We start from the raw sequence: 12,446 nt of genomic DNA, 5'->3' as shown, positions 1-12,446 counted from the left end.
TCCCTGCTTCCTTCGGGGGTTGCAGATCCGTCCCTTCTGTGTTCCTAGGTTGTTGTTGGGATGAGTTGGGTTGCATGTGCGCCCCCGGGGTTGGGGAGTCACATCCCGGGACAGGGGAACTGGGAGAGACAGCTAAAGTAAATGTGGTGGAGAACTCGTGACAAAGCTGCAAGAACAGCTTATAGGACGTTTATGAAAGCCTATGAGGTGGCAGTGAAAGCCACAAAGAAGGAATTCTATGCAACTTCCATTGCATCCACAAGTTCTCGCCCAGCTCAAATATTTAGAATAATTAGGTCACTAACTTCCATTACACAGGGAACTCAAAAAGATAGTAAACTCGCAATTAGTGGTTAGCTTTTATGAGCTATTTTGCAGATAAAATCTTGTTGCTCCACCAAGACTTGCCGGCCACCATTGATACAGAAAGAGAACTGGAGGCCCCTTGCCGGTCTTTAGGTCCAACAATGGACTGTTTCAGCCGATTCTCCCAGGGTGAGGTTGACAGGAACTTGGCTGCTGTGAAGCTCATCACTTGACTCCTAGAGCAGTGTCTGTCATAGCTGGTTAAAGCTAGTGGTGATGGAATACAGGTCCCCTGGCAGATATCATCAACTTGTCCCTGAGTTCAGGGACTTTCCCATGGGCTTTAAAGGAGGCTGTGGTGAGACTACTCTTTAAAAAATCAACTCTCGATCTTACTGACTTAGGCAACTACCGCCTAGTGTTGAACCTTCCGTTCCTGGATAAGGCAGTAGAGAGTGTGATAGCAGAACAGCTCCAGGTTTTCTTGGATGACTCCTCTGTCCTGGATCCATTCCATTCCAGCTTCTGCCCTGGCTGTGGGACAGAGATGGCATTGGTTGCCCTCACAGATGACCTCCAGAGACACCTGGATTGAGGCAGGTCAGCACTGCTGTTGCTACTTGATCTGACAGCAGCATTTAACACAATCTATTACGATCTCATGATCCACCGCCTTGCTGATGTACTGGGACACCCTTGCAGTGGCCTGTCTCTTTTCTCCATGGTTGGGGAAAGAGGGTGGCATTTGGGAGAGAGGGTTTCACCACTTGGTATTTGGCTTCCCTCAAGGAGCAATCCTCTCTCCTATGTGATTCAACATCTATATGCACCCCCTTGTCCAGTTGGTCTGGGAGTTTGAGCTAAGTTGTCACCAGTACACTGATGACACCCAGCTGTATCTGTTGATGGCCAGATACCGCCCCAGATATTTTGGCCAGGGGTTTGGAGGCTGTGGCTGGCTGGCTAAAGCAGAGTTGACTAAAATTAAATCCACCAAAGACAAGGTCCTGTGCCTGAGCCGTGGTGGGGGATAAGGCCAGGGATCCAACTTCCAACTCTTGAGGGAGCGTTATTGACACCAATGGTGAAGACTCTCGATGTAGTTTTGGATGCCTTGCTTTCAATAGAGGCCCAAATCACAAATGTTGCTGGATCTGCATTTTACCATCTTTGGCAGGTCAAGCAACTGGCTCTCTCCCCATGACCTAGCCAAAGTGATCCACACAATGGTAACCTCCAGACTAGACTACTGTAACTAGCTCTACATGGGGCTACCCTTGATACTGGCCCAGAAACTTCAATGGGTCCAAACTGCAGCAGTGCGTGTCCTCACCAGGACACCATTAAGAGCTCACATACAACTGGAACTCCACCAGCTACACTGGCTCCCAATGGATCAGGTTCAAGGTTGTAGTGCTAACCTTTAAAGCCCTAATGTGGCCTGGGACCTACTTATCTGCAGGACCGTCTCTCACAGTACATCCCTCAAAGAGCCTTGCACTCTATGGATCAACATCTTCTGGTGATCCCTGGCCCAAAATATATCTGCTTAGCCTCAACCAGAGCCAGAGCCTTTTCAGCTCTGCCACTGGCCTGGTGGAACACTCTCCCAAGTGAGATCAGGGCCCTGCGGGACTTTTTGCAGTTCTGCAGGGCCTATAAAATGGAGATGTTCCACTAGGTCTATGGTTGAGGCAGCAGAAGTCCATCTACATTGGCCTCCCCTGCTCTGCACTGTTCTGCACTATACTTTGCACTGTGCTACGTGCCTTGTGTCATCTGCTTTGCTGCTTTCTCACAGCCTACTTGCTCCAGTACTAAGCAGCATCCAAAAGCATATAGAGGATATGAAAACAGTTAACTTGTGCCTGATGAGCTATCTGATGCTTGTATAGATTTTAATGATGGTGTAATTAATTATGTTTTATAGTTTTACATTCATTTTCTTATGTTTACTGTTTTAACCCACCCTCAGCCTTGCCGTATAGGGGACGGTGGGCTAGAAATCAAATTAATAATATAAATAAATAAATAAATATTCCATATTTATAGATGGGGAACTTACTATGAGAGTAGAGACCTGCTCAAGGCCTTTCAGTGAATCCAGAACTGAACTTGGGCTTGAGCTAAAGGCCCTTAGATCAAAGACCAAAACTCTTCTTTTGACCACATTGCACATTTTCCTTAATAAATGGCGTTTGTTGAAGATCCACATGCGGGAAAATGTGAGCTACAAGTTTAAATTCACTGAAGAATTCCCTAGAAAATAAAGTAATCAATAAATCTCTAACTTTTGGCCTAATAAGCCACATTAACCCATATTTTCCCATATATACTTGGTTATAAAGCCGTTTCTAGGTATAGCACAATAATCCAATATGGGAAACCAACCTAAAAGTGCAAGCCTAACCAGAGTTACACCCTTCTTTCAACGTCAATTTCAATGGACTTAGAATGGTGTAAGTTTGCTCTGGATTGCACTGATAGTCACCTATCAGGCAGATGACAGAAGTAAGTGACAGTAGAATGAAGAGCACGTCAATTACTATGGAAGTTGCCCTCCTGGGATATCAAAGTACTGACATATCTGCCCCAAAAGGTATTGCAGGCAAGTCTGTCTCCCATATCTAAGCCTCATCTAACCATTATCTGGTGTACTTTAAAGCAGTTATAGTATTTCGATACAATGTTTTAAAAATAAAATCTACTTAAAATTAAATATATTTCTGAAGCAAGCTATTCATTCCTGTTCCTTATGTTTTTAAACTGTGTTTCCTTTGAAAAGCAATTGAGACAGATATTTTGCATCCAAGAAGATGATATGACATAGTTTGCAGTAATGTTCCAATAGGCCCAGGTTTTCCAAATGCTTGTTCATGCATGTCTTACTTCCACACTTCACATGTTTGCTATGCAAAACACCACTGCTTCCTGCAACATTCATAGCATGTTTCACTGTACTTAGTCTTTGCTGGTTTGTGCAAAATCCACCACTACTCAAATTTCAATGATCCTTGCTGTGTTACCAATCTCTCCTTTAAAAGAAAATACTTTGTAACCATAGCAATACTTTCCCACCCTAATATTATTTCTCACTGGCTTGTTCTAGGTTTTAGCACTTAGCAACCACAGCTGTCCTTGTTCTAAACTGCCAATATGTCCAACTTTTTCTTGGCAGCTCTTCAACAAAATGATTGTTATCTATAAACACTATGTACCCCGCTCCATACTTTCAAACAGACCTAAAAAGCAACATACATCCACAATTTTTTAGATATTTGCTTTATAAAATGACAGTGGTGTTGTATACCCCCCTACTAGCAACTGACATTTTTGAGCTCATTTTGTGTCTGTTTGCTTGAAACTTTTTCCATATCCAAGAAGCTTCCTGCAGGTCTGTGTCCCATCTTTTCTGAGAGATGGATAATACATACTGAAATTTGCTAATCAAAGCACTATTCAATTATTACACCAGCAGCATTTTCAGGTAATCAGGTCATACAAGGTCCCAACATTTCCACATCAATGTTCTTTTTTAATACTTGAATATTCTATTAACTAGAAATGAAAAGTTAAATCAACAACACAAACATAATTTTTTAGTAGCCCATATTTTCTGAATGCCATCATGCCCTGGCCACTGCCAATACTTTCTACTGGCAAATATTTTCCTCTTCCGAGCAATACTTGCCCTTGTTTGCCTCTGAAGTAAGCTCCCCAAGTTGTTTTGGAGAAAAGGAACAGGGACATGGGGGGGGGGGAGTATCCATGACGCTGCAGCAGAACAAATACTTTGCATGTACAAAATCCCTACTCAATCGGCAGTTAAAGGATCTCATTTCACAGGTGTTTGAAAGACCTTCTGCCAGTGAGCTGCTACCAGTGAAACTAGACAGTACTAAGAGAGATCCATCAATAATCTAACTTAGTATAAAGCAGTTTCATATGTTCCATACACACACACACACACACACACACCCGTGGGAGCATCTATCAGAAGAATGCACCATAGATAAAGGGTTACGCTTTGTTCCACCTCCAATTAAATTTGCAGGCTCCTGCTCCTGAATTACAGTTTAAAACAAAACTCCATGTCTGGGTGCTCTGTGAAGTCACTCCCATAAGAATAAAGTGTAATATAGCCTGAATGATCCTGAGAGAAATTCAGAGAAGAAAGTGGCAGGCTTTCCATTCTTAAAATAAACCCTTAAAAGTAGAAAAAAGGACACAGGATTTATAGTTTATTCATCTCCCTGAATAAGCTAGTTGGACAGTGTTACATAAGGGTCTACAAGATCAACCCAATGAGATTTGTATTCATACTTCCAATAGTGTTCAATAAGTAATTCTTGTGGCTTTAATCCCAATTATTATTTTTCAAAAGACATGTTTCACCTACTGCATATGTATAGCAGTTGAAAATCAAGAAGCACTCTTGTACTAGTTCCAATGCTGCTATTATTTGTGTCCCATGTTTATTTGCATTTTTAAAAATTGTAATGCTATTTTATTCTGGATGGACTTTAATTGTACTTTTGCTTTTTATGTCATTTTTATAAATCACATTGATTTCTTTTAGAAAAAAATGAATAAGCTTATAAAAATAGCAATAATATGTGTGATACTTATAAATTCTCCAATTTTAATCTTTCACTTTTGGCAGGACTCCAAATCTGTATGAAGAATAACTGATTTCCTATTACCTTCCTGAGTGTTAATATGAGTAATTAAGGTAGGGAGGGGCACAAGCCTGAATGCTCCTCTGTACAAAAAACTCTGTGTGTGGGAAACTGTTAATGTAAGGGAGGACTGAGCAAGTACCCCTCTCTCTGACATCTAGTTTTCTATGTACGAGACTTTAAAAAAAAATATATTTATTGCATGGGAGTCCCCACTACAATCTGAAGCAGGGAACAAGCATAAATGCTACATGGCCAAAGAGATTTCAATAACTTTGCTATCGGTTTAGTTAAGGGGACATTCTGATTTTTAATTTCATTTTAATACAACAATTAACTGGGGCTTCTCCATGGAAGTGCAGCCACAGTTCAATGGTTTTCATGCAGAAGGTTAAAGGTCCACCCACTACATGTACACACACTTTCAGTTAAAGGCCAGTTAAACAATGGCAGCAGTTGGGGAAGAGCTTCCAGAAGTTGTGAAATCCTGCTGGTGTTCACAATAGACAAGACATACAAGACATGACCTGGCTACCAGCATCTGACTCAGTATAAAACAACTTCACATGTTCATCTGCCAACCAATCTTTCAATGACTCATACCTATAAGAAAATATTAAATTATGAAACTGCTTTTCCTTCAGGTTAATCAAAATAGTTATTTTCAATCCCAATAAAGGTAACTGAATTGAAAAAATAATTATTTTCTCTGCATCATTGTTTCTTATGCTAGATTTTCTCATCTATAAAATACAGATGTTTAGCTGCACTGTGGCCATTATATATTATACTAGCCTGATACCCATGCTTCACTACGGCATTTAAGTTCCATAAATCCAGTTATAATACTGATGATGTGAAGTTTGAAATGTAACATTTGTTGTAGGAATTCTAATGGAGAAGATTGTAGTGTAAGAAATGAAGTGAGACATAAGTACTTTTTTTTTCTTTACTGAAGGACCTCTCTCTAGACCACATTGGTGGTTCTGCCCTCAGGTGCCAGGATCACCAGGCTGCTTGGTGAGCTCACTCTGGAGCAGGCCACATAGAACTGTCCATTTGAAAAGCAGTCGTCTGTTAAGTCAACTCCTGCCACCTTCCACGAAAGTGATGGCCTCTCTACTTGTGTTCCTGGATAGTTTTGCTCATATAGAGACTGTGTTGTCCTGAGCACCTCAGGGTGACCTTGCTGGTACTTGGCCTGTGCAGCTCAGTGCACCGCAGGAGTACTATGTGCAAATGTCTTTGCTGCATTCCTAAGTTGCCTCCTCCTTGTAGCGTTGGCGTATCTGGCTCAACGTTTGCCAGGAGCTTTATTGGGGGCAGTGAGAGGTGTGAGGGGGAGTTGGTGTGAGGGAGTGGTGATATGGACATTTTTAAAGGCATCAGGGAGGCTGGGCCAGCAACAGGGCTAAGGCAATCTTGCTGAGCAAACCTCCCCAGCAGCTGTAAGCATTCCACCTCCCCTCCTACACCTGACAGGGAGCTGCCTGTCCAGTGTAGGAGAGGGAGGGGGAGGAGTATTAGAAGCCACTGTGGAGGTAAGACTGGCAGAATCACTAAGGCGTTACTACTGGGGTGGGCTCCCTCGTGGCTTTAAGCACCCTGCAACTGGTGCTACACCTGACAACTGCCTGTTAGGTGTAGGAGGTGGGGGGAGTGTGTTGGAAGCCATCAGAGATGCTGGGCTAGCAGCTTTGCTTCACCTCACAGGTGGTTGGCCACTCCTGATTTCCTCAACTGTCATTAGCTCTCTTCAGTCCCCTGTAACTGTGTTTTTTTTTACCTCAGAACACTGAGCTCTGCAGCTGACCAATCAAGAGAGTGGGGATGCAAGCAGGCTTCAGCCTGGCAGCCACATAGGAATCAATGGGGGGAGCACATTTTACTCCTTTTGACCCCCTTAGGGATCGAATTTCAAAAAATCCCTTCTTAGCAAGCATCTACGCCATGGTAGGAGTGCTCTCCCCGATACCTGTTCCTCTGTCAATGATCTGATTTGGTATTAGGGTTGTCATCCTCCAGGTGGTGGCTGGAGATCTCCTGCTATTATAATTGATTTCCAGGCGAAAATGGCCACTTTGGAAGATAGACTCTATGACACTATATGCCATTGAAGTCCCTCCCCTCCCCACACTTCTCAAGCTCTACCCCCCCCAATCTCCAGGTATTTCCCAATCCAGAGCTGGCAACCCTATTTGGTATATAGCACCTTCATATGTTTCAATGTCATTTTGCAAATCTTATTGTAACAACTAAGGCCCCTTTGTGACTTTTATAACCACTTCAGTTTTTAATTAGTTGATTCTAATTCTCAGAATCAGTTTCCCAGATTGTTGTTGTTTCCCAGATTGTTGTTGTTGTTCAGTCGGACAGTCGTGTCCGACTCTACAGATACTTAGCAGCTAATATATACATTTTAGTCAGATACCTCTACTTTGTACGTGAGTAATTTATCAAATACCTTTAACTTTTTTTTAAGTGTTCATAGTATGTTATAATACTCTATTTGCACATTCTGGGGAATGGCTGGAGCAGAATGGGTTGATATGTGGCTGCCAGACTGCTTCCATTTTATAAGCCTATTTCCATAAGTTTTGTCATGATCCCATTCATTAACATATTTTTAAAAGATTTCCTATTCTTCTTTGGGGAATTTTAGCTGACTGCTTCCTACACATTGCTTTGTAAGTCTTTATAATATGACTGATTTTTTTTTTTGCTCCAGCTTACTTAATCTTTACTAAAAGGCCAGTCCCGCCTGTACACAACATTTCCTTCCCTCCAGTGTAGGAACTCATGTAATCTCTCATTATTCTAGTTTTTAACAAGGCATAGTGATTTACATCTGGCCTGTAGATATCCAACACAGATTTCTGTGAGCAGCAGCTGAGTTCCTGGAAAGTTCTTTGTAGTTAAAACTGCAGCAGTTTCCTCTATAGCAGCCATCACTGGCTTGTGTGTGTTGATAGTATTGCACATGACCTTAGTGAAGAAGTCTATGATTTCCTGTCAAAGCCAGACTTTTCTTGTAAAGGAAGAATACTATATCAACAAGACAACTAGGCAAAAGAGAAAACAAGACTGAAAAATAAGGAGAATACACTTGATATTCTGTCATTTTCCTTTTTTTTTTGTACAATCAATCCTTCTTATAAAAATCTCCCTCCAACACACACACACAACAAAAATACATCCTGAATCTGATAAAAGAGAAGAACCAGAGTTAAAGCATCATAACCATGTTTCAGTGGAAATTTCATATCTCCGAGAAAAAATTATTATAACAGTACATTGACAGTTCCATATGATGTACAGTTCTATAAATAATGCCATATACTTCAAAATACTTCCATGTATAAAGGTGTTAAACAGGGTGGATAGAGTAGGTTCCTTTCTTGAACCTAGACACCTCATGCGTAGAGCTTCCTGACCTATCAGCAATTGTATTTATCAAGATTCAGCCACTGGCAAACCGCTCAGTCTGGACCTGGTGTTGCAATGTCTATTTTAACATTTACATTCTGTGGAAGAACATAACATAAGAACATAAAAACATAAGAGATGCCAATGTTGGATCAGGCCAAAGGCCCATCCAGTCCAACACTCTGTATCCCACAGTGGCCAGAAATACCAGTGCCATCAGGAGGTCCACCAGTGGGGCCAGGACATTAGAAGCCCTCCCACTGTTGACCCCCCCAAGCACCAAGATGACAGAGCATCACTTGCCCCAGAGTCCCTATCTATACCTTGTGGCTAATAGCCACTGATGGACCTCTGCTCCATATGCTTATCTAATTCCCTTTTGAAGCCGTCCATGCTTGTAGCCACCACCACTTCCTGTGGCAGTGAATTCCAAGTGTTAATCACTCTTTGGGTGAAGAAGTACTTCCTCTTATCCGTTCTAACCCGACCGCTCAGCAATTTCATGGAGTGCCCACGGGTTCTTGTATTGTGAGAAAGGGAGAAAAGTACCTCTTTCTCTACCTGCTCTTTCCCATGCATAATCTTATAAACCTCAATCATGTCACCCCTCAGTCGTCGTTTCTCCAAGCTAAAGAGCCCTAAGCGCCTTAACCGTTCCTCATAGGGAAAGTGTTCCAACCCTTTTATCATTCGAGTTGCCCTTTTCTGCACTTTTTCCAAAGCTATAATATCCTTTTTAAGGTGTGGTGACCAGAACTGCACACAGTATTCCAAATGAGGTCGCACCATTGATTTATATAGGGGCATTATGATATTGGCTGATCTGTTTTCAATACCCTTCCTAATAATCCCCAGCATAGCATTGGCCTTCTTTATTGCAGTCACACACTGTCTCGACATTTTCAGTGAGTTATCTACTACAACTCCAAGATCTCTCTCTTGATCAGTCTCTGCCAGTTCAGACCCCATCAACGTGTATTTATATTTAGGATTTTTGGCTCCAATGTGCATCACCTTGGGGGGGGGAAACGTTCTTAGTTCATTTTCTCTGTATTTTGACAACTCACAGTTACGCCAGTCTTTTCTTTTCCATTTTTTTCGGATATTCGCTTCATCACTCGGTGACGCCCGGTGGTTCCGCTAAACCCCGTAGAACGGGGTCGCTCACGCAGCAAGGTCCAAAGGGGCAGGGCATGGCGAGAGTCTCAATCTCCGATCTCTCGACCGAAAGAGAGACTCCCCCCTGGAACGCCCTAAAGCGCCCCGGATCCGAGCTCCTCTCATCTGAGGGGCTCGTTCGGGTCTCCGCTTGCGCGGATTCCCTCCTCCACCGCGGGCGGGCAAGGCGCCCTCGGGAGCGACCCGAGGATGCGTCTGCCTTTCGCGGGAGCCAGACCGGAAGCCAATCTAATTCCCTTTTGAAGCCGTCCATGCTTGTAGCCGCCACCACTTCCTGTGGCAGTGAATTCCAAGTGTTAATCACTCTTTGGGTGAAGAAGTAAGCCTACTTCACAAGCTTCAGTGAAATGGGTCTCTTATTCAAAGATGAACAGGCTTAAAATATTCTCCAGACACTTCATCCAAGACCTTTGGCTAAGTAGCTCAAAATCATACTTCTCTTAATAAGAAACTGGAGGAGTTAGTAGGGACAGCACCACATTTCAGATTAAGACAGGGTTCAAAAAATAAGCTTTCCCAGTTCCGATACAGAGTATTGTACCACACCAGCCAATTGTGGAACAATTGCCATTAATTATACACACAGTTATAATGGTGGTTCCAGATGGTGTCAGCAGCAATCCACAGCTATCCCACTCTTAATTTTTCCAAGAACGAATATGTTCCTTTCCCCCCCTATTGCTGAGGTACAGAAATGCAATCTCTGGGGTGTGGACAATCTTTGCATCACTGCTCTAGCTGATTCTTCCTGCTCAATGCAACCTCTCATACTGTAAATAAATAAATCATTGTTATTATAATGCATATCTCAGTATATAGTTTCTGAGGGAAAAATAAGAATTTGTGACAGAATGCTTGGAGTTCCTGGCCAGAGTTAACTGAAAGCTGGGTGCAGCCTTTGGGAGCAGGTTCCTTTGATTCCTAGCAGTTGGGTGCAAGGTTAGTGGATGTGCTGCTTAATAGCAGAATGAAGGGAAGGAAAAGTAGTGATACAATATTGTGAAATAATATTGCTAATCATCTCACATTTTAAAAAACCAGGTTACAGAGACATACTTCTGTGACTGCCAGTGAACACTAGGAAGGGGCAGAGTAATCCTAGGGAAACTACCACTCCTTGTATGAATGGGAAAATCCAGTACGGCCCCGGTCACACGAGAGGTTTTGGGCCGGGAGAGGGACGGATCGGGGGCGCAGCAAACGGGCGCGATCCCACAGCAACATCTGGGAAGCGTGGTGCGCCCGTTCCTGATCCAGTCCTTCCACCTAAAACCCCGCATCAAAAATAAACCACCTACCTAGGTGGTTCTTCAGGAAAGGGAGCATCAAGGTCGGCCGTGGGATTGCCGGCGCGTCCTTCCGCCGGCGCATCCCTGGCTCCTGGCCGAACTGCGCATGCTCAGACATGCGCAGTTCGGCAGCCTCCCCCTCCCGACTGTCGCTTCCTCCCCGGCATCTGATCGTGCCGGGGAGCAACGACGACGCGGCTCAGGGGATCCGTGGGATCCCGCCGCAGCGTTTCTATTTTGGTGCGGCTTTCAAAAGCCGCACTTTGCCCGGTTTTTTTCCTGCAGGGACCTACATGAATTATTTCAGTGGTGCACTATCCACCAATGTGTGGATTCTCCATCATAATTCCACATGCAGTTTATGCTGCAAGAGTACTGACTTGGTTTGCAGAAAATGGTGTCAGGGTAGAGTTGACCTAAGTCCCCTCTTAAATTCATGTCAATGCTAGCTAGACTGGTTAAACACACTGAGCCAGAAGAACACACAAAAAAATTACAGGTAACAGCATTCTTAACATTAATTAAAGCTTCTGAACATGCTCCAAAAAGTCCAATTTGTCCCTTGGAACATGGAAAAATTAAATATTGGCACCATTTAAACACAGCAATTTGTCCATTTCTCAAATTTATGACTATTATTAGGGGAAGGGCAGTGGCTCAATGGACGCACATCTGCTTGGCACACAGAAGGTCTCAGGCTCAATCCCTAGCATCTCCAGCTAAAAGGATCAGGTAGTAGGTGACGTGAAAGAACTTTGCATGAGATCCTGGGGACTGACCTTGATGGGCCAATGGTCTCTTTTAGTAGAAGGCAGCTTCATGTATTCTGCCTATCAGTTAAGTATCATAAATATTTGCATCGTATACAAAAATTCAGAGTTGATTCTGGGAAGTTCTGGGCACACAGAAGGATTCCAATAGCAACCCAAGACAAGTCCTAAAGCATGTGTGTGCCCAGTGAGATCTGTAATGTTTTTCTTTGAACAGCCTCTATGCCATATGAAAATTTTATTCCCCCCACTGAATTTCTAAGTTTCAAAAGTGAGTTGCCATGCAACATGAGGGCTTGCTGGCTGAAAGCTTTATGACAGCAGTTTAGTCATGCAGCTAGAGTTCTGGCACATGTAATAGGGGCAGGAATATTTTAAAATGTAACAAGAATTTATAGCAGTAATAAATGATTTATCCAAATTCTTTGTGACATACTGTAGAACTTATCTTTTTAACTCCATACAAACATGACATCAACTTATTTGATTAACCAAACATTTCATGCTCTTATCATCGCTTATACATGGCAAGGAGGTTGCGCTGAATATAAAATAAGTTTCATTACTCACTTTAACAAAGGAAATATTTTTAAATTGTGGTTTTAGTTTGATCTGAGCAATGAGAAAGTATAGAATCATTTCATAAAGCTGAACAATCCCCTCCTCCATATTTCAGGAAATCATTTGCATTTATTCTGTTTAGAGAAATTCATGTAAATTGTTAACATGTTACGTATTATATATGTGATAGAAATTCCCCGCACATTTCCATCATTGACGAAAGTTCTAGTTTTCTA

The sequence above is a fragment of the Gekko japonicus genome, unplaced genomic scaffold (assembly GCF_001447785.1).
Source record: "Gekko japonicus isolate JY-2015 unplaced genomic scaffold, Gekko_japonicus_V1.1 scaffold4, whole genome shotgun sequence".
Classification (NCBI taxonomy): domain Eukaryota; kingdom Metazoa; phylum Chordata; class Lepidosauria; order Squamata; family Gekkonidae; genus Gekko; species Gekko japonicus.
This window is presented reverse-complemented; position numbering follows the sequence as displayed.